This window comes from Hylobates moloch, unplaced genomic scaffold (assembly GCF_009828535.3).
Source record: "Hylobates moloch isolate HMO894 unplaced genomic scaffold, HMol_V3 SCAFFOLD_15, whole genome shotgun sequence".
Classification (NCBI taxonomy): Eukaryota; Metazoa; Chordata; class Mammalia; order Primates; family Hylobatidae; genus Hylobates; species Hylobates moloch.
In genome coordinates, this window is record NW_026652290.1 from 58205525 (window position 1) to 58229724 (window position 24200).

Genomic DNA, 24200 nt, shown 5'->3' on the forward strand with positions numbered 1-24200 from the left:
GGCTTAGGCAGATTTTAATCCTTTTGCCCTCTCCTTGACCAATCAGAATCAAGACACTTGGGAACGGGCAAGTTGCTAGTGGTGAGCTTCTCAAAGCTAACAGGTTTTGAGCTGTTTGCATGTCACAAAACAGTTCATCATCTGAGATTTTTAAAGGACTCCTACTCACAACACTGAAGTGAGTGGAAAAGTGTTCAGACAGGGACATTTACAAATGAGTTTTCTGCGTAGTTTTATCTATAAGAAAGCCCTTGTTCAAAAAATCTGAAAAATAACTCTTTGCAGTGAAAGACATGACTCTCCACTGATAGGAAGACCCAGAATAGTCGTACTAACTGGCTCTTTCTCCAGCACATCTCCTTCCTGGGAGGCTGTATTATTGGAAAGTGGCAGTTTTCAAGAGGATACTTTTGTCAATTTTAGTGGATCAGATGCGCAGCTTCAAATTAACAGAGGGCTTTCTTCCTCTTCTTTTTTCATTTAAATGTCCTTGCTTCTTGAAACACTAATAGAAGAAAAAGGACAGTAAGTGATTGCATATGGAAAATGAAAATGCTCACTAATTTCAGTATGAAAGGTCGGGGGTTCAAATAATTATGCCTGTATAAGTGGTTTCTAGCCTTTCACTTTGAGTTTAGGTTACATTTCTTTACACTTCGGAGTGTTATTTCAGATCACATACCTACTTTGTATCAAGTTGATATTGTCCATATTGCTAAAGGAAATATTCTCTTGGAAAATGCAAAAGTACACAGTTAAAACCAGTAGGGTTTTTATTCTTTTGAAAAAAATATAAATTATACTGTGAAACAGTATTCTTATGAAAAGCCAAATCAAATTTCCTGTTAGAGTCTTCAAATTGGCTATTAAATTGGAAAATTGCAGGGATAAAAGACATCTTTGTTTATCTGGTTTTTTTGTTTTGTTTTGTTTTGTTTTTGTTTCGGATCAGAAAACATGGCTTTCCATGCTGAGATCTTGAGTGTATTTGACTGACGTGGTATTGAAGACTTTGCCGGCACTATATGTAACTTTGACTTGGGGCTGAGCATATACCTTTTCACGTCAAAGTGTTTACATTTCTGAGGAACCATTTTAATTTTAGGATGTCACGAATTCTAGTCTCAAAGTACAGCTTCATGTCTAAATCTGCTATTGAAACTATAAATTATACTTTCACAAATTATGACTTCTGTTTTATTTTTCTTTTTAAACATAGCGGCTAAACCAAAGTTTAATACTTTTCCTTCTTTCCTATAAAACCACAAAGTAGTGGCATCTCCCGGATATACATGCCTCTAAATGTTTACCAACTACCTGATCCATCCGTCGTCAGTGACAAATGCTGATATCCCCACAATAGTGACAAACAGGATTAAATAACATCTCTCCAAGGACTGATCAGAAGAGTCAAAACTGCATGATATTAATAGTTTTTCTTTACCTACAATTTTATTGAATATAAATACTGAAAAGTGATACAAGTAATGGTAATTTTTGGTATTTAATATGGCATTTTTCTATCCATAAAGTGTTTTATCACCATCGGATAGTTAACCTTCTGACATCATCATGAATTAATTAGTTCAGTTAGGTTCATATCTCATATTACTCAAAAGGAATTTTTCTATTGTATCTATGGCTGGAAAATGTACTGAAATGTTGCTTTTAATACAAAGGCAATACTTAACTCTTCAGCTTTCATGTGATCTTTTTCATTAAATAGCCTGGGAAACTGAAGATTGTGTTCTATTTGGAGCAGAAAGCCTCATTTTGAGGGCTTAATATTTCTCTCAGAATTTGTAACTGTGTGACTTTTAGTGAAATGCCTGAGCCTTCTGATCCTCAGTTTCCCCATCTATAAAGTGGTGATAATAATACATCGTATCTACTTTGATACTGCCATAAAGAGATCAAATTAAAAGTTTACTATAAAATTCTATAATTATAAAAATCTAGCTGAAAGGGAGAGCGGTCACTTCCTCCCCACAATTGCTTTGGCGTTCTTTGATTCAGTGTGGTCTCATCTTCAGCTATTCACAAATCATTTTCATGATTATTGCCACGTCTTTGCTTCCTCATGCTATTAGTTGCATAACTTTAGTTGCATAGAAGACTTCTCTAAATCTTCTTCAAAGTATAAATACATCTATTTTAAAAGGGAATTTTATGTCATTATTGTAAATAGAATTACAGTATTACAGCTATGAATAGAAGGTAACAGCAAAAATAAATAAAATAAAAACAAAGTAATAACCACTGCTGTGAATAACATGGTGTTGTGGTGTGCACTACATTTTCACAAATGCTGATTCAGCTGACAGTGATGTCCATCAGTGGGGCTTTGCTCATCGAAGTGACAATTCTGGGTAGGGCAAGGAATGGGCCCTGAATCTGGTGCTTACCCTTGCCTGCCTTGTCATCTTCTTAGTCCAGATTGCCCAGCCCTAGGGGTGACAAATTGGAAGCCACTGGGTTATGACACCGGGGAAGCTGGACGGAAGAGGTCGATGGCCAATTAGGATTTTTCTTTTTCCTTATACATAAGGGATATTTTTGTGGTATCTGCTTACTCGGAATGTGTGACTAACTGCCAAGGAGGGTCACAGGAGGAAAATAAGAGACGCTGTTAATGCTTAGCCAATAAATAGAGCATTTTATTGGATCTGTGTCTGTGAGGCGGACTGCACTCTATTTTGAAAAACAGCAGCAGCTTTGCTGTTCTCTGTGTTGTAAAAAGTAAAAGATTTGCCCAACTTCCAAAGTGCAGCCTTGAAAATGGACAGAATGCAGATACTTCTGTAAGCCTCGCAGCCACTGTGTGTCTGTTTCTATAAACTTAAGACGTAAAGTTTCCAATGAGGTTTCCATTTAGAACATGATGGGGGAAAAATCAAGCTTTCCTCCACTGCTGGAGAAAGTTTCTTGTCCTCCTCTTCTCAGCAGTTTGTTGAAGCACGCACAGGGAATATAAATTTATTATCCCAATTGAACATACTTAAAAAAGGAAATATGCCATAAAAACCATATAAGAATTTCAGATATGTAAAAACGTGCATACGCTATCAATATGTATTTAATCTGTACTTAACTTCCTTATCTACTTTCACAAATTGGAAAAATCAAGTTACTTGAATCTCAGGTCTATATGATACAATTCTTTCAAAGAGTTAAAAATGCTTTCGTGTGTTATCTCATTGTGTTTCTACAGTTCAACAGAGGAGGGTGGAAAAAGATGCTATAATTCTCGCTAAAAATAGGTAGCTCTATTCCACTTTAAGCACAGATAAAACTAAGATTCAGAGACATAAAATTATATTTCCCATAGTTAGTGTGGATTAGAACACGTGGTTTGATCCATCAGAAATTAAACTTCTATATTTTAAAATTATCCATCCCTAAATAGGGTCAGCTGCTTTTCTGCTGATAATCATAGGTTCTCTGAGAGCTCTTGATATCCCTCCCACCTCTCTTGTGATTTTCATAGATTTTAGTTCAGCCCGACAAGAATTTTATCAATTCCTACACCTATATAATTTTGTACTCTTTGAAGGACTTTTTGGAAATAGTCCCAATGATACTAAAGACTTCAATATCAGTGCTAGCAATATCAGATATTTCAAACTTTGAGATGTGTAATATTTTGCAATTTGCCATCCTAAAGCTCATGTGATATTTCTTCAAAATGCATGGAGACCTCTAGCGAGTACACAGGCTCCTTTGGGGGGGTGGGAGAAGTGATGCGAATGTAAACGTAGCTCTAGTAGTAAACAGGGATCCTTCTGCAAATGTTCATATACTGGATATGTGCATTTGAAAGACCATTGATTCTTTCAAATTTTCTTTATTAACTCTCAAAAATATGACTGACTCAAATAATTGTATTCATGACTAGTTTGATGCAGTTATATATTATAAAAAAGGGAAGTCTTTCATTTCCAACACTTTTATTACTTTCTCCAAGCCATTTTTAAAGGAAAATAATATTATGCTTAAAGTTCTGTTTCACTATGCATAGGCTACAAACCCATGAGAGTCCATTATTAGTATGCATTAAAAATTCATTGATGAAAGTTTAAAATTCCTTAAAATCACTTGAAATGCCAGCAGGCAATTCTCCATTACATTGCCATCAATTATAAGAATTCTAAAAATTATTTTCTTGACATCTGCCTGCCTAAAATTACATCTATTGGGCTCAAAATCACAAATTAATTATTCTGTTGTCAGGGCTGGAGCTGCAAATGCTTTGAAAGAAATTGGCCCAATGTACTAGGCACATTACTAATTCAGAAGTGGAATAAAAATCAGGCTCCACATTATGAAAACAAATCCATAAGCACAGGGAACATCAATTTCAGGCTTTCTTTGCTAGTTATATTTAGCTCCGTTTCTTTTTTGCTGTTATGACACACAAGCATATCCTGGGTTGTCTGAAATCTATTTTGCTTTCCTAATGAACTTACATAACATCTCTCCATAAGATAGTATTTCTCCTGTATCCAGACATGTCTCAGAGGCCACATAAAACCACAAGACAATGGGAATGATGTACTTTGACTGTAAGTTCTGATTGTTGTTGCTCATTATTAAAACTGAGAAATACACAGGAATTAATATCACATATAACAATTCATAAAGAAATGTTTAAAGGTGAATAAAACACAAATTATTATAAAAATTATGAAGCTTATTAGTAATATCATTTCAATCTTGATAAATAATGCAAACAAAGAATTAAAGCAATAATATCGATGAAGAGCACTAGCTATATTTTAAGAATGTAGATTTTGTAGAATTGTTTCTCTTTAATCAAAAAGCTTGAAATGATTCTCAATTCATTCTACAAATTTTGTAAAGATAGGATTAATTTCACTGTTTAAATTCAGGTTTATTGCATCACAAAAATTCTCATAAATGATCCCGTATAATCATTTCCTTTTAAAGTGATATACTAATTAATTTCAATTAAATATATGGAAAAGAAGATATATTTTGAAAAATGTGTCTCCCTTGCCATTTGTTAATATATTTAAAAAGTGTAAACCTTGAAACATTTAGCATTGAAAATATTCATTTTTGGTAATTTCTCAAGGGGCCAATTTATTAAACGAAAGGCTTTTAACATTAGCTAAAAGCAGCCCTGTAAATCATGGGTGTCATCAAACTGCTTCATCACTTCATTAATTTAAAAGATTATTATATGCGTAACTGACATAATTTTGAACAATGTTACATGGTTAATTTATTAAGGTAGAAAAGCAGAAATGACACGCTGGCTTGATTTATTTTTGTAATTGTAGAATTTTAGAACTTTTGCCTATGACTTTCACTAACAGAAGAAATGATTCAGTGTCTCACTGGTGATCTTATAGAGGGCTCTTCTCTGCTAATGCTGCTAGTAGTAATGTCTTCTGATCACTTAATTTTAAAATACATTTCTAAGAGTGTAACACAAAGCTGTTAAAAAAATAAAAACGTACCTCTTTTTTAAAGTCTGGTGGTCACATATAGGATACCTACCTTTCTATAATGATTATTATGAGGTGCTAATTTTTAAAAACGCGTTTTGAGCTTTTTGGAGAATACCGTGTTATTAAAGTATTATGGTTCTAATTACGTATGTTATCTCTGCTTTGTCTTTCATAATAATATCTTTTCTAAACAGCTATGCATTTATGAAAATCACCTCAGAGACTGTACATTGTAATGATCTGATCGTATATTTTTCTTTTGTATCTGTATTTCGTGATCTTCCTGGGTATTGTGTGTGAAAGGCTAATGAAGTAAGAGAAGCCATTGGGTCAAATTTTATTAAGGTCTATTTTTGATCTTGCCTGAGAAAAGGATTTTTTCCCTCTATTGGTTCAAAATCTGGGACAAATAATATATATGCATCTTTTTTCTATTTTTTAAGTTATGAAATAACAATTGAGATAATTTATGTTACATTTATTTATTGATTGTAATAAGAACTTTTTTGAACTATGAACTTGCAAAACCATTTGAGTAAATTCTTGCTTAAAAATCTTAGTCACAAAGCAGCATCAAGCCTCAGAGAATCTTTTCCCTAGTATTGAATGTCTAAAGGTCTTTTTAGCAACAAAATAGAGATCGGTACATAGGTCATAAAACCTGTATTTCAACTTCAGAGCACTGAATTTCCTGAGTGAAATGCACCCACCCACTTAATTCATAGACAAAGATATAATTAAATTAGTGACTGTATGGAATGTTCTACATCTCTTATTGTTATAAATGCGCATACAAAACTGGAAAAAAAGAAAAGCTATGAAAATAGTAGGCACAGTTTCTACATTCTGTCACTTATGTACAGAAAATAAATTCTATCTTGAAGTCTTTCGACAAATTACTAAAATTATAATGTAATTTCATTGCTGTGTTATGAGATCTCAAATTTTTACTATATGCTCAAAAGGATTATACATAATGTTTTAGATAGAAATTTATGAGTATATGATTAAAAATAAAAGTTCTAGGTAGTATTTAAAGCAGTCTAATGTAACTACTTACCCCAGTGTTTGGTCTACTGATGTCGAAGCTGAAGTGTACTTTATAGTATCTTTCTTAAATTGAAATTGCTAATTATCCAGAGAGGCAGCCTCCATGGATGGTAACAATTTATTCAATGATTCATCGTAAGCACTATAGTCAGCATAGCACTAGCATCATCTACTGTGAAGGTTCTCAAGTTATCCTGAAGAAATATCTGTTAACAAGTTTGCATGACCCGGGAGAGCCTTCTACTAATAGAGAAAGATTTTCTGCATTTATTTTTCTCATTAATTGTGATGCTTTTCAGTATGTACAAAGGTAAAACAACTTTAAAAATACTCCCCCCAGCACTGTGGGAGGGCGAGGCCGGTGGATCAGGAGGTCAGAAGATCGACACCACTCTGGCAAACATGATGAAACCTGGTTTCCACTAAAAAAATACAAAAAAAAAAAAATTAGCTGGGCATGGTGATGCATGCCTGTAATGCCAGCTACTAGGGAGGCTGAGGCAGGAGAATCACTTGAACCTGGGAGATGGAGGTTGCAGTGAGCCGAGATCACGCCACTTCATCCAGCCTGGGTGACAGAGTGAGACTTCATCTCAAAAAAGAAAAAAAAAAAATCCTGCAAACATTTCTGTGAATTGACATCAATAGTGAATTCTTAACTTACTATTATATGTATTTTTGACAAATAGGGTGAGAAGGTAGGAAATGAACAGTTTCAAAATATAGTAGGAATAGTAAAATATCCTATCCGTTGTTTACAAGCATTGGTGGTCTTTGAGAAGCTATGTCCTACCCAAATAAGAAAGAAAGACTATCTTTAGTTTCACTATAATCAATATGACCCTTTCCCTCCCTCCCCGGTTCCTGGATCTTTTTCTTTCTTCTTTCCTCTTGCTATATTCTAGGGAATAGATCCCAAGTGAATAATCAAAATTTAGAAAATTCCTACTACTACAATAGTTCGGTTAAAGGACACTGATCTACAAGCATTGAAATTAGGGAGCCAGACAAACTAAAAGTTAGCAGAAGAATGACAAAGGAAGATCTATTGCTGTTTAAGATTTACTGAACTTGTCAGCATAATACTGCTCTAAAGAAAACACTGTAAAATACACAGTATCTGCCTTGAGGGGTTAAGATTTAAATTAGACAGATGAGACAAGCTGGACAGGAAATCACCATAAGAAAGCATATGTTCAAAGAGTAAAATATTTTTAAGGTCTATACAGTTTCTGAATTCGACTACCTTAGAATGAAATTTGGCTGAAAGGAAATAAAAATAAATGGCTTCATTCTCCTTACATAAATTTTCTTCTACACAAGCATCATAGAAAATATCTTCTAGTGTCAACAAATATGTGTCTCTGTTCCACTCCTTATGGTGAGTTTGAGAAAATAAAATTTCTGTTTTAACATACAGGATCAATAATATATTTCTTCAAAATGCCTCTCTGAAAGCATAAACCTTGGATCCCCAATTGGGGTGATCATTCTCTTTGTGGAAAGAGGTTAGTAGTTAAAACAACTGAGTTGTATGCATTTGCTCAGGAAAGATTGGCAATTATGCCAAATTATGTCTAATAGTTTTAGAATGTGGAATAGTGTTTATTAATGTCTGAAGGGAGGCCCTTAAATCTCCCTTTCCCCCCAAACTTCAGCTTTTACTTTACCTGTCATTTTAAAAGATGAAAGAACTAGCTTCATTAAGCAAAGGAGCCTTGAATTTGATTTTTAAATTTAAAACACGCACACACACACACCACCCATTTCTATTTGACAAGACTAGTTATCTTTTTAAGTTTTCACATCATTTTTTCATGATATTTTATTGGATGTGAAACATGAATATCATTCTATAGTTGAAAACAGTTTTTCTCTTTCTTCTTTGCTAACTTGCACTTCTTGGCTACAGTGGAGTTTTTCAGTCTTCTTGGGCTTATACATTAACATCAAATATGTTTGAAATTCGTTATTAATTTTAGGTGTTGAATTTATTCTCACGAATAGTGAACATTAAACTCTGGAAGGAGAGAAGGAAGCACAAATACATCAATCAACGAAGCAAAAAGATAGAATTCATGCCCTTCTGGGCTTTCCTGTCTGTGGTTTTTTGAATTTGAAAGTATTTATTAGATGTCTCATTATGGCAAGGCTGTATATAGAGCAATTTAACACAAGCTTCCTACTCTGTCTGGAAAATTAGACAAACATAGAGTTAAACAATAAGCAAAGATTTAAATAGCTGAAGAAAGCAAGAGGTGGGATGTCACCAGGCAGTCTCTTGTCAGTTTAACAGAGTAAGCATGAATGACTGGGTTAGAGGAGGAGCTTACTTTAAGCTGAGCTGGTCAGGGAAGTTTTAAAGCTAGTGGATTTACAGGTGGATATTGATGCATAGGATGAGTTTGCTGGGAGAAGAGGAGAAGGGTCAACATCTTAAGGAACATTATCTTATTGTATAAATTTGGCACCACTAAGGACTCTGGCACATTCATTTAATGATTGCTTATCGAGAAGCCCCTGATATGTATTCCTCTTGATTTGATTTGCCCCACACACGGGATGGAAAGGGATGCTGGAAAGCTGCGTTGGATGCATTATGTAGTTCCCACAACTTTTGTTGAGAAAAAGGCACTGGTCTGAGTATGACCCTGCAGGGAGACTGCTGGTGTTTGCAGTGTGTATGCACAGTTCTGTCCAGACCTAGTTGTGAGAGGGTGTGTAAGTCTTAGGAGCTGGTGTGTATAGGAAACATTCTCTGCCATCTCTCTAATTGGCTATCTTGGTGTGTTTGTGGGAAGGTACAGAAAGTTAGCCAGTTTCCCACAGCACCTCTCAGCACAGGTATGGATGTCTTAGTCCATAAGGACTTTAATGAATACCAGCGGCAGGGAGTGAGAAAGCTCTTTCCCCATCTGGAGACTCTAGGCAACATCAACAAATAAGGTGGCAGAAAACTAAATTGCAAGAGAAATACATGTTTATAAAAAACGGAGGCCAGGTGCGGTGGCTCATGCTTATAATCCCAGCACTTTGGGAGGCCAAGGCAGGCAGATGACGAGGTCAGGAGATAGAGACCATCCTGGCCAACATGGTGAAACCCCACTAAAAATACAAAAATTAGCTGGGCATGGTGGCGCATGCTTGTAGTCCCAACTACTGAGGAGGCTGAGGCAGGAGAATCGCTTGAACCTGGGAGGCAGAGGGTGCAGTGAGCTGAGATCGCACCACTATACTCCAGCCTGGTGACAGAGCGAGTCCATCTCAAAAAAAAGAAAAAGAAAGAAAGAAAAGGAAACAACCCTGAAGCACATATAATAAAAAGCGAAGGTCCCCAATATTATATGCCCCCATATTACTTCCCTCCCAGACGTAGCCATTATGAAAAACTTAACATTTATTTAAAACTAAATAAAGCATGAATGAGATCTTATTATACATTTAAAAAACTGGTGATATAACTGAGCTTTCCACATCAATACATGCAGATCTAGTGAATTCTTTCAATGGCTACATACTTTTCCACACTTTGGTTGAACAATGCCTTGTTTCATGATTTTCCTACTGGTGAATATTTAGGTTGCATTCCAATTTTCACTATAATGAACAACACTACTGGAACATCTGGTAATATATTCTTATTCACCTGTTTGTTCATCTGTATATTTAGTTCCTAAGAATGCTAAGTCATCAGACAATCACATTTAAAATATTAATAAGTATTGCTAAATTGACTTCAAAGGATTGTACCAATTCAGGATCTCACAAAGAATTTATGAGTATTCATTTTCTCACATTCTTGCCAACGTTGAATAGGATGAATTTTTCTAAATTTTCTAAATTTTTAGGCTGTGCTGGGGAAAAATAACATCTTTTCAGTTTATATGATACTTTCCTTACATTATATATTATTTATATATTAATTGGTCATTTCTTTTTCTTCTTCCATGAATTGGCAATTCATGGTTTTTACAAAGCTTTCCCACTAGGTTCTTTGTTTTACTTTTTTTTTTTTAAACACAATCATGACTACATATGTTTTACTGATTTTAAGTATTCGTTTTCATAAATTTATTTTATATGTTCTTTCAAGACGGCTTTTGGTCTCAAGATGTCTGATTATCTAAATAAGGAGGTGGTTTCCAAAGTTAGCTTTTCTTTAGCATCTTCTGAAATGCATACAAAAAGTACTGGGCCTGGAGACCAAGAGCCTCAGGTTTTCTTCCTACTACTGTTATCAACTAACAGTGTGACTGGGTTGTGCCACATAGACCTCTTACGTTATAGTTTTCCTATCAATTACATAAGGGGGCATAACTGTGTGATCTATGATGTCTCATAAATGAGTAAGTCCCAGATTCATAGTCTATCAATCATTCATTCGTTTATTCTGCAAATATCCATTGGATGCCCTTTGTGAAGCGCAATGCTAAGTGCTGAGCATGCAATGGAATATGGATATGGTCTCTATTCTTATGAACTTGGAGCTTACATTTTCTAGAGAGTAGAGAGCCCATTCTCAACCACACAGGTAAATCTGTTACTATGTGCTATGAAGGGCTCTGAGAGAAAGCAGTAGGGTTCAGTAAGAGCTTATGACAGAGAGACCTCACCTAAACTGAGAGGACAGGGAACATCCGGGAATGTCTACCTGAGGAAGTGGTATCACAGATGCAACCTGAAGGGTAAGTAGCAGTTGGTAGCTAAGAGGGAGGGAGAGAAGAATGGTCCAGGTAGAGAATAGCATATGCAAAGCCCTGAAGTCAAAGAAGTTAGATAGACCAGGAGTCCCCCAAGTGGGCTGTGTAAGGGGATCCAATATGGCAGGTGTACGAAGAAAGTATAAAACCCTGTTTAAGTATTTCTAATAAAATAAGAAATAAGTTAAGCTCTGAAGTATTTAATGTATGGACTGAAACGGGTAGTCTCATTCATTTATTACCATAATTTCATGTGGTAAGTAAGCATCCCAAGAAAGAATGGAAATTCCAAAACCCTCTGGATCATCCACAGCATCCCTAGTTGTTCACTTAGCATATAGACATGTTGCAGTTTACACCTATGCAATTATGCTGACAGTAATAATTTAAAAGAATTCTCACAAAATGAACAAGTGGCTCCAAAACAGTTCATCAAGAAAACAGAATCTGAAGACAATATTGTATGAATAATGTACACACAAATGAGCAAAAACCACATGGCTGACCTGGCCTTCTGTTCCTTGGACAAACTCTTCATTTTGAGAAAAGTCTTTTTACAGCAGAAAAAGCAATGATGATATAGCCTGATCAGATCAGATGTTAGAAAAAAAAAAAAAAGTTGGCAGGGGTTGGGGGGGGCGGGAATCAGAGGGATCAGAAAGGTTGCTTGAAATATGTATTTACATTCATTCTGAGCCTTTCCTTAAGCTAATGAGGCTTTTAACATTAAGGAAGAAGAAACTGCCTTTGGAAACAAACTTCGTACTCTAAGGAGAACATTTTGAAAATTGCTGCTTAAAACATTGACAACTTTATGTAATTTTTATTTCTGAAAATCATATATATTCCCTATAAAGCTCCTTGTAGCTCTACAGTTTAAGAACTTGGAAAGTAAAATCTTCTAATCTTTTTAAAATTCCTCAAAATAAAGAATTTTAGTGAGTTTTGAATCAGTGCATCAAAAATATTAACACATCACACCTTCTGATTCATTTCTAACAGGGAACATGAAAATTCACCTGCCAAATTTCAACAAAAACTATTTGATAATAGTAGAATGAGACTGAAAATTAAACATAAACCGTTTTTTTTTTTTAGACTGAGTCTCGCCCTGTCACCCAGGCACCCAGGCTGGAGTGCAGTGACATGATCTCGGCTCACTGCAATCTCCGCCTCCTGGGTTCACGCGATTCTCCTGCCTCAGCCTCCCCAGTAGCTAGGACTACAGGCGCCTGACACCATGCCCAGCTAAATTTTTTTTGTATTTTGTAGAGACGGGGTTTCACCATGTTAGCCAGGATGGTCTTGATCTCCTGACCTCGTGATCCGCCCACCTCGGCCTCTCAAAGTGCTGGGTTTACAGGCGTGAGCCTCCGCGCCTGGCCAACCCGGCCAACATAATTCTTTGGTACGTTAACCAATGATATGTTATGCCTCTTTTCATTCAGATTGAAGCATCTTCGTAAAGTAACTTTTTAAGTTTTTAACAGACAATAAAACCAAGCATTTTCAAATAAAACCAAGATTTTGAATGTTGATAAGAAATATCCAGGAAGAAACTATACACATTAACATTTCAGGTGAGAGCAAAAAGGTTTTTTGCCTTGTTAATAAATAAAACAAAGACATGTTAAATATTTATTTCATCTTAGCTCACTCTTTTCTAATTCCTGTTCAATATCTTTTATAATGTGCAATTTTTAATTTATAAATTAACAACTATATATCTGTTGATGGTGCATGCCTACTTTTAAACTGATTCTAATCATTAAAAATGATTGAAGACTACTGGTACCGGCATTAGTGCTGAGAGCTTCTGGAGGAGAGATGCCACTGTGGATTCAACAGTTCCGGATGAGGGATTTGATCTGTTCAGAAAGCATGGAGCAGCTGAATCAATTGTTCAATGATCTGGTCATGCTGTGGTACCATTTATAGCTACATATAGATTCCTAATTCATAATTCACTCCACACAGGACAATGAACCAACTGTCTGATGATGGCTGATGATAATAATTTACTAATATTTGTCATTTCAGCACTCAGGCAAGGTTCACACTTCACCAGGCAAATGGAACATTGATCAAACATTGGTTTGTTCAGGTGACAACTATATTATAGGGTCTGTTTATCTCACTGGCACTTAGGAAATTCAGCCCCTAAATGGATCCAGATGACCTAGCTGTTTCTTTCTCTCTCTCTCATGTGGGGTGTGTGTGTGTGTGTGTGTGTGTTGGGAGATATGCCCCGCAAGCTAAGAGGCAAAGATAGCAGAAAAAATAGCAGTATTGAGGAATGAATATATTGTGAATATTTTGCTTGTGTGTTGAGGGGCGGGGGTGGTTCCTCATCCCCTCTCAATCCCGACCCTTCTTTTTCGTATAGCATTTCCCACTATTTTCTCAGACTATACATTTCAGGAAGCTCAAAGTCATACTCTTCTATATGTGCACATCACACTAGGGGTTTAATCAGTGTTAAAAATAGTCATGAATCATCTCCCATTTTAAAAATATATAGTCTCAGACTGACAGAAAAAAGTTGTCTTCCTAATTCGAGGTACTTTTCGAGGAAATTTAACATCAGTCACTCACAGGGCAGCAGGAATGGGTCATAAATAACTGCATTTCCTACATGTAGCAGTTTCTTCCTGGTTCTCTTCTCGGCTCTTCAGTTGTTAGGACTGATGACTTACTCTGGAGATTCCGTATCATCCCTCTCAGAGATCAGTGCTTTATACGTGACAACATCTCATCAAAACGATCTTGCATCCTTTAGCTTTCAAGCTGAATTGTATCTCATTACAAAGAGTTGTTTTGGGATATTCTAGGACATTTTTATTACAAGTTTCATAAAGACAAGGTAATGCAAAGAAAGATTTTTAAATCAGTCTTCCAGAAAAGAAATACTTTGACTTACTGCTCATTTACAATTAGTTGCTTCCGAATAGATTCTTTCTCCCCACCCCATTGCCCCTACAAAACAAGACCACCAAAAGAGCGTTGCTGTGCTTTGAAATAATTATCTAAGATTTAATTATCAAAATTAAAGTAGGAACAAACCAAATGAGTAGTTAAGTTATAAGTAACCATTTTGCCAAATGAACAGCTCATTAAATGCCACAGAGTCAACATTAAGAGGCCAGAGCAATATTCAAAAGGTAAAATTTCTGGGCTGCTAGTGAATAAATACATGCAAATACAACTTTAATGTAAATAGGTCATTTCTCTGTAATCTTTCTTCTTCCTCCTGTTTCCTAAAAGTGACTATCTGAAAATATTCAACCATATGATAGAACGTTAGAATTTTATTTTTTGTCTTTTTTTTGAGACAGGAGCTCCCTCTGTCACCCAGGCTGGAGTGTAATGGTGTGATCAGGGCTCACAGACCGCTAGGCTCAAGCCATCTTGCCACCCCAGCCTTTCTAGTAGATGGAACTATAGGCACATGGCCACTATATCCAGCTAATTTTAAAATTTATTAAGAGATGAGTCTCACTATATTTCCCTAGCTTATCTCAAACTCCTGGACTCAAGTGATCCTCCTGCCTTGGCCTTCCAAAATGCTGGGATTACAGGCAGGAGCCACTGTGCCCAGCTAGAACTTTGGTTTTTAAAATTATATTATTTGTCCCCCCATGGGTACTTTCATTTATATGCATAGGAATGAATGTGTGTGAGGTTAAAATTATTGTTAGAAACACTTTATACATATATAAGTGTGTTAGTCCATTTGTGCTGCTATAAAAGAATTCTTGAAGCTTCGTAATTTATAAAGAAAGGAGGTTTATTTGTCTCATGGTTCTGCAGGTTGTACAAGAAGCATGGTGCCAGCATCTGCTTCTGGTGAGGCCTCAGGAAGCTTCAACCAATAGCAGAAGGGGAAGAGAGAGAGAACAATGGAGAGGAGGAAGACACTACACTATTTTTTTAAACAACCAGATGTCACGTGAACTAATAGAGCCAGAACTCACTCATTACCACGGGGAAAGCACCAAGCCATTCATGAGGAATTCACTCCCATGACCCAATCCTCCCACCAAGCCTCACCTCCAACATTCTAGATCATATCTGCACATGAAATTTGGAGGGAAAAATCATCCAAATTATATCAATAAGCATGATTTTGCACATGCATGTTCACATATTTTGCTCACACTCCTATATCTTGCCTTTTGCATTTAACAAAGTATCTTAGAAGTAATTTCATAGTCTCATGCTATGATGGACAGTTGATGGATGCCTGAGCGATGTCCATTCTCTCCTTCTCCTTTCCTGAAATACAGTACGTGCTCACTTAACATGGTTCATAGGTTATTAGAAACTGCAACTTTAAGCAAAATGACATATAACAAAACCGGTTTTACCACAGGGTAATTGATATAAACAAGAGTTAAGCTCCTACAGCATATTTCTGGTCACAAAAACATCACCAAACTTCTAAATAAAGACCCCAAACACTTCTAATCTTAAACATTGAAATAAATGCGAGCTATACATATATTTAAGAAAGATTAATAAAAACAAGTAATAATTACTCAATTTTGGTGAATCAGTGAGTGATGGTGATTGTAGCGGTGGTGGGTTAAATTAAGGAATAAATGCTTGCAAATCAAAAATTTTAAGGAGCACCTTCTATTACCACACAGTTCAAAGACAATCACAAACCTGGCAGGTTTGCTGAGTGCTTTGGGACCACATCATTTATTGTGTGCATTCGTATGATTATTGTGTACTTTACAAATGTTTATTTTATAATCATTTACATTCATTCATTTTCTAAACCACTTATTCAGTTCAAGGTCGCGGGCAGGCAGAGCCTGGGTGCAAGGCAGAAACCAGCCCTGGCCAGGACGCCATTCCTTCACAGGGCACACTCACATACACACCCTCACTCACTCACACTGGGACCGTGCAGACACGCAGATTCAAGCTGCACATCTTTGGGATGTGGGAGGAAACTGGAGTACCAAGGGAGAAATCCAACACAGATGTGGGGAGAACATATGAACTCCATACAGACAGTGGCCTAGGAATGGATTTTTTTCTCATCCAAGTTATAAGAAAACAGCGTTTTTCAAAGACCTGCTGTACTCAGGTTTTCACTTCCGTGTCTTTGCTCCCTGAAAAGTTTCCAGGAAGCACATCATCCTGGACTGACTGGCCAAAGCCAATCAATGCTTTCCATTTTCCTGGCAAGGGATCTAGGCTTATACAATCAAGGTAATCTTCAGGGTCTTTGCTTGGAATTCTGAGGCAGAATCACTCTCTCCTCCATTGGAATGAAGCAAGAAACACGTAGCCCTAATTATGGTTGATTAGTCTCTTATAACCATGAGAGAACCAGTTTGGGGATGAAGCTATCATCCTTGACAGCAGAGCAGAGAGATGACAAGAAACAAAGTCCTTGAGAATTTCCCGTTTATGTGACCCAATACATCTCCTTCAATATTGAAATCAGTTTGTAGTGGATTTTCTGTTACTTACAACATAAAGACTCCCAACTGGGTCAGGTTTAAACTGGGTAGCTATAAATCTACCTCTTTCTTTTTAATGGCCTTAGTATGAACACATCACAACATACTTAACGAAGGTTCAGATTACTCCATTCATTGCTATTATTAACCACACTGCAACAAGTGCCCTTACTATGTATCTTCACAAGCAAGTTTAAGTCTATCAGTAGGTTAAATTCTTAGAAATTAAATTAAAGATTTTGAGATTAGATTTCAGGATATATGTAATTATAATTTGATGGACTATATTTGGAAATACAAGGAACTAATCAAGTAGTTGCCTCTAGGGTGGGAAATTAGGTGAATGAATATTCTTCATATATTTTTGTTAAATGGATATTTAAGTGAAATATTTATGAATGAATATGGAATACCATTTTCCCAGAAAAGGAAAAAAGTGCACTTAGAAACACTGTACTGTGTATGTTAAAGGCATTTTAAAAATAATCAGATCCAAAACGAACTATCCCATTAAAAAGCAAGCAAATGACATGAACAAACACTTCTCAAAAGAAGACATACAAATGGCCAGCAAACATGAAAAAATGTTTGACATTACTCATCATCAGGGAGATGCAAATCAAAACCACAGTGAGATACCATCTCACATCAGTCAGAATGGCTACTTAATAAAAAGTAAAAAAGAAGAAAACAGATATTGGCAAGGTTGTGGAGAAAAGGGAACGCTTATACACTGCTGGGGGAATGCAAATTAGTTCAGCCACTATAGAAAGCAGTCTGGAGGTTTCTCAAATAACTAAAAATAGAATTACCATTCAACCCACTAATCCCATTACTGGGTATAAACCCAAAGGAAAAGAATCATTCTGCCAAAAAGACACCTGCACTCATATGTTTAATGTAGCACTATTCACAGTAGCAAAGAAATCAACAAGGTGAATTAGATAAAGTGGTACAACAACACCATGGAATACTACACAGACATAAAAAAGAAAAAAATCATATCCTTTGCAGCAACATGGATGCAGCTTGAGGCCATTATCCTGAATGAATTTATGCAGAAACAAAAAACCAAATACTGCATGTTCTCATTTATGAATAAGTAGGAGCTAAACAGCGGGAATACACAGACACAAAGATCGGAGCAATAGACGCAGATTCCTGAAAGGGGGAGGGAGAGATGAGGGCAAAGGTTGAAAAAATATAGTACCTATTGGGCAGTGGAATCATTAGCAACCCAAATCTCAACATCACACAATACGCCTATTTAACAAATGTGCACATGTACCCCCTGAATCTGAAATAAAACATAATTTTTTTTAAAAAAAGAAATAATTAGCCAGGTGCGGTGGCTCATGCCTGTAATCCCAGCAGTTTGGCAGGCCAAGGCAGGTGGATCATATGAGGTCAGGAGTTCGAGATCAGCCTGACCAACATGGTGAAACGTCTTACTAAATAATACAAAAATTAACCAGGCACGGTGGCAGGTGCCTGTAATCCCAGCTACTCGGGAGGCTGAGGCAAGAGAATAGCTTGAACCTGGGAGGCAGGGGTTTCAGTGAACCGAGATCACGCCATTTCACTCCAGCCTGGGCGACAGAGCAAGACGTCATCTCAAAAAAAAAAAAAAAAAAAAAAAAAAAAAAGAAAGAAAAAGAAATAATTAGGTCCAGGTGTTCCATTTTATAAGCTGTGAAACTGAGACCCCAGGAAGTTCAGGGACTTGTGCACATAGCAGTTTATAGCAGAGAAGAAATGAGAATCCATGTTGTCAGAGTTCTTATCAAGGTTATTCCATAATTAGAGAGGCTGGAAGCAGATTTCATCTGAGATAATGGAGAGTGTGCATGTGGACAGAGACAGCATGTGTCTAGTGCAAGCTTATTCTTGCTGGTACTCAAGCTAGTGTTGCAGCTTTATTTTGGTAAAGAATGAATCAAACATATGGATCAAGTCTAAAACAATACATTTTTGTCATGCTGCCTGCAGGGAAAGACTTAGTTCTATTTTGGGTATAGGATAACTGAAGAATTGGAATCAGTGCCCTACCAGTGGGTGCATAAGAGCCAGGCTCCCAGACAGTGGTGCCTCAAGCTGGAATTGAATCTGACATTTTCCGAGGTCGTCTCCTATTGAGAAAAGTGGTGCAGAAGACCACTCAACTTTGTGATGTAAATGCAGGGATGGGGCCCTGGCCAAGCACTTCTGTGTATTAAACTGGGTGTCAGAGGGCTCCCTGGATAGGTTCTTGCCAAAAGGAGACTGCCTTGTGGCAGGACAAAATAATTACAAGAATCAAACAGCCAAGGGGCTATGCAAAGACTGGGAAAAGTTAAAATACAGAAACGCAACCCTGGGAGATAGACAGTTGTTCAAGAGTTACTTTAGTTAAACAAAAGTCACATGTGTGTGTATTTATTGGTCAAATTAGACAAATCTTTCAATATCTCCTCTCTCAAATTCTCGAGTTTCAAGTTTTCCTTAGTGTAATAGCTCCTATTAGTTCATTGGTGGTGTTCTCACCCTAAAATTTCTTTTTAAAAATAATTTGTTTTTTGTTTTTTTTTTTACTTTTATTTTAGGTCCGGGGATACATATGCAGGTTTGTTACACAGGTAAACTCATGTCATGGGAGTTTGTTGTACAGATTATTTTGTCACGCAAGTGCTAAGCCTAGTACCCAATAGTTATTTTTTCTGCTCCTCTCTCTCCTCCCACCCTCAACTCCCTAAAATTTCTTTAATTTTGAAAATGTACTTGTTTCTTTTTTTGCCCCCAAGAGAATATATGATTTTTAAAACTGGAAAGTGTCATTTAGCTCAATCCTTTCATTTTGCAAATGAGAAGAGGGGACCTCATAGGCTTCATAGATGTGTAGCAAGTCTACACATAGCCTAGTCTAAAAGCTAGGTTTCCCGACTCCTGCCTCATGATATGTCTAAATATGGAATCATTTAAAAAATTATCTTTACCTAAGAATAGAAGAGTTCATACTTACAAATAGTTATTACTTAATAATATAAAATACTGTTAGCTACACTTAAGTAAGGAAGTACTCTTATTTTTAGAAATTCTCTGGAAGCTTATAGGTATGAAATTTCATGATTAGAATTTATTTTAAAATACTACAAGAAAAAAGATGAACCAAATGGCAAAGTGTAAAAAATTGTTAAATCTAGGTGATGAAAAAAGGGTAGTCCTTATACTGTTTTCTCTTTCTGTATATTTGAAGGCTTTTTATAAGAAAGGAAGAAAAATTATACTAACATGTAAGTATGTCTTGAAATTTAAAAATTTGATTTTTTAAAAGTAATATATGTTTATTGGTGAAAATCTGGGAAGTACTGCTCTACAAAAGCAAAAAAAGAAAAAAAAGAGTAATTGTAACTTGTCCACACCCCCATTTAAGAAAATCTGTTATCAAACAATTTTAGGGTATGTTCTTCTAGTCAGTGTTTTATTTACAAATTCACACATACTTGTAAATGTGGATCACACTCAACGGGCCATTTCGTAATCATTTTTAAAACTTAACACACAATAAACATTTTTCCACGTTAGTAAATTATTTTCTATATCTTCTCAGGGATACATATTGATATGTTATTATTTATTTAGCCAATGTCCTATTTTAGGACACTAGGAGATGTCCCCCAATACGTAGCAATTAGTAACAGATCTTTGCTCTGTATTCTTGGAGTGCAAACTGCACACATACATGATTATTTCCTCAGTAGTATTAGAGAATCTTTCTTATGTGCCAAGTATTATAGTCAATAAAGGCTTTTTGTGCATTATCTTATTTAACCTCCTAACCTGGGAGGTACATATTTTTACTACCCTCAATTTATAGAAAAAACTTAAGGCTGACAGTTAAGCACATACACTTAAACTTGGTCTAGCAGTCTCCTAAGTCCACATGCTGAGACACCAAGACCCTCTGCTTATGTGTCCTGAATATGCAATTGCTATGAAGCTTTCAGAGATTTTAACATACATGTTACCATATTGCCTTACAGAAAAGCTGTAGCCCCTTTCTTACCAAGCTGCTGATGAAAACAAAAATAGATTAGCTGGTTGTGGTGGTGCACGCCTGTAATCCCAGATACTTGGGAGGCTGAGGCAGGAGAATCGCTTGAACTCAGGAGGCGGAGGTTGCAGTGAGCTGAGATCAGGCCACTTCACTCCAGCCTGGGTGAAGGAATGAGACTTTGTCTCAAAATAAATAAAATATAAAATAAAATAAAATAAAATAAAATAAAATAAAATAAAATAAAATAAAATAGATGCCAGTTTGATAGTTTGATTTGGTTTTGAGTGTTCTACTGTTTAACAGTTGACTTTATTTTTTGTGTGACTTTTTCCTTTATAAACGCTCCGTTTCATAGCTGAAACTAAGCTCATAGATGTAGTTTTCTCCTCTTTACCTCCATTTTCTTCTTTATCTTTCTTGAATTTTAAAAAGACAACTAAGTAGTGTTCATTGGTTCAAACATACGTGCAAGTGGCCCTGGTGTCTCCCATGTCTAACTGACGATGTCATTGTAACAGGATTGCAGTGGAGGCTGCAAGCTGCTGCTTAAAATCTGTGTTTTCTCCTTTCTCTGAGCACACAGCTGAACTCCATTCCCCAGGCTTTCCTGTAGTTTGGTGTGGCCCTCTGACTGAGTTCTAGCCAACAGGATAGGAGTGGATCTGGCCAGCAGGAACCTATATGTTCTCCTCCATCTCCTTCTCCCTTCCAAATGATGGAATAGAGACAAGCTCCTGAGGAACCTTGTTTGAGAGATGGCACAGCACCTTTTAGCTGTGGCATAGAGCCCGCCTATCGGTTAGTTACACCAGCATTGGACTATTCCATGAGCTAAAACCAAAATTATGTTGTGCTGAGTCATTGAAATTTTGTTACAGCATCTAACATTATCCTGCCTGATATAAGGATTTTTGCTTTATATGTGTCAATTATCATTGACACATCTGCCGGATTCTTGCCCTTAGGTCAAGGGAAATCTGATGCCCCTGCACTGAGGCTCATTTAAATCAATGTTGTATAAATTTAATAATTGCTGAGAGATGCCATTTTGTTGGGGGAGGAGTAAAATGACAGTCTAGTTTATCTCTGCTTTATTTATTTATTTTTTAAAATATATTTCCTTCTTTTGGACTTCAGGAGCAGAAATTTTCATCAGTTCCTGGCACACTTCCATTATTGGTCTCTGAAAAATCTCCACTTGTTATAATTATATTTTTCCCCTATTCTTAATATTCCCACTTCTTTTTCTCTGGTAGATACACATTCTAAGTTGTTTAGTATATTTACTTGGATTCCTATATACTCATATTGCATTGGTTTGTGTGTTTATGCATATTTAATTTACTTATATGAAATTTTGCTATAGATCTCATTCAGTTTCTTCCTGTTTTCATTCACAAACTGTTCTCAATATCTATCTATGTTGTATATTTGTCCCATTTGTTAATCCTATCTGTTGCACAAATTCTCACCTCATTTTCTTTAAGAGTTGGACTTCTAGATTGCTTTCCGCTCACCACCTCAATGAGCAATACAGTGGTGAATGGTATGTGCCCTTTAGCGGGCCTGTGTGAGAATTTCTCTGGGAGACACGTGGGATTGCAGGGTCATGGGACATAAATACTGGCAGGTTGCTTTTCTGAATGGTTCATCAACTTACACTCAGTGTATGAGGGGTCTCATTCACCAATCAATAGTATCCTCCCTTCCAACTTTTTCTCGTCCTGATGGGTACAGAATAAAATTTCACGTTTGCTTTAATTCATATATATGTTATTAACAACCAGTGTGTGAGCATCTCTTAAGTAAGATCTTAGCCATTCAAATTTCCCTTCTGTGAATTGCCTTTGTTTCAAAGACAAAAAAAGCAGATCATTCAATTTTCCCATAAGCTATATGGGAAATCCTGTAGGAACTGTGAAAAAAATGTATCTTACCTCTTTCTGTTGTCCAACTTACACTTCTCTTTAAATAATGTTACAGCCCGTCGATAAGCTGATAGATTTGTTTATTCCTTTTAGAAATACGCTCAGGCAGTATATAATATGTTCAGGATATAGAGGGGAGTATAAGTTACATGATACCTTCCCTCATGGTTTTCCTGAATTGATGGAAGAGATGGGCCAGTGTTTTGTTGTCTTACTTTCTGGAGCTCACGTCAAGGCGTGAGCTATTCATACTTCGATAAATGATGAACTTCCTCTCCCACATTTCCTTTTCTCAGTTGAATTTGCAGTGTCCCTGGTAACTTTGAAGTATGAATTGCTGGTAACAACTAACAAAAGGAAACATTTACTGCTTCCAATGTTTATTAACTCAAAAACTCACTGCGACATCTTTTCTTAAAAAAGAGGAAGAACAATTAAGTACCAAAATACTTTGCCAGTATATACCCTCCTTAGAAAGAAAGAAGAGAGAGAGCTGTAATCTAATCCTCCCTCCACTCATTCTGTAGTTGAGAGAATGAAGTTCAGAGGGATATAAAAAATCTTCAGTTTAGAGCCTTCTGGAAATCTTCCTAATACACTACCGTGGTTCTATTTTTTTAATGTTGTTTTCATTTGAAACTAGATTCATGCAGCTTGCTCATGTGAAATGAGAATGAAAAAAAAAGTTAGGGTCTGGAAAGGAAGAGAAGGATTAAATAAGGAGTTCTGCTAGGATGTAGCCATCATAATCTAATACACCACGGGCAGCCCTGCTCCAGGGAATCCTGACTTTCAAGGACCGGAGCTCTTGAGGACAGCTGGCACTCAGCTGGTCATATTGCCGGCCTCACATAGCCTCACTGTCTCCCATAAACTCAACTGATGCTATTTAGACTTTTTAAAAAAAACTTGCGGCACAGGAAATTTTTCCTCAATGCATGTAAGAGCTGTTTGATTCCCCAAAGAAAAAGACTTGGCAAGTCAGTTATGAGGAAAGGAGAAACACTGAACACATGAGCACATTTTAACAACGTCCAAGTGTAAGTTTTATTGCCAACGGTAGACATGCACTGGAATTTGAATCCCAGCCCAAATGCTAAATGCAATTGTTTTTATCTGTGTAGAGAACATTGCGGTTTTCTTCTGAGGTGAGTCACTTTGTTGTGATTTATGCAGTTACTAAATGTATCTGATTTGTTTTTCTTAGTGAGTTCGAAGTTTGTTTTTGCTTTTTATTTGTTTTTGTTTCGTTTTGTTTTTTTCCCAGTGAAGAAACTATCAGGTCTGGTAAGAATAAGAGGAAACAAAATGTTATTGGCATGCTCAATAAAGATAAAGCCAAGATGTCACCTGCCAGTACAATGAAGAGGGACTGGGGTCTTGGCAATAAAAGGTACACTTGGAATTTCAGCAGCCTAGGACTTTGTGTCAGTATCTGACAGCATCTTTACAAGGCCATTCTGGGTTGCCCCATCAGAAATACTAAGCCTTTTGTGCTATGTGATCTTAATTTTGTTTAATGTGTTACATGATTTCAT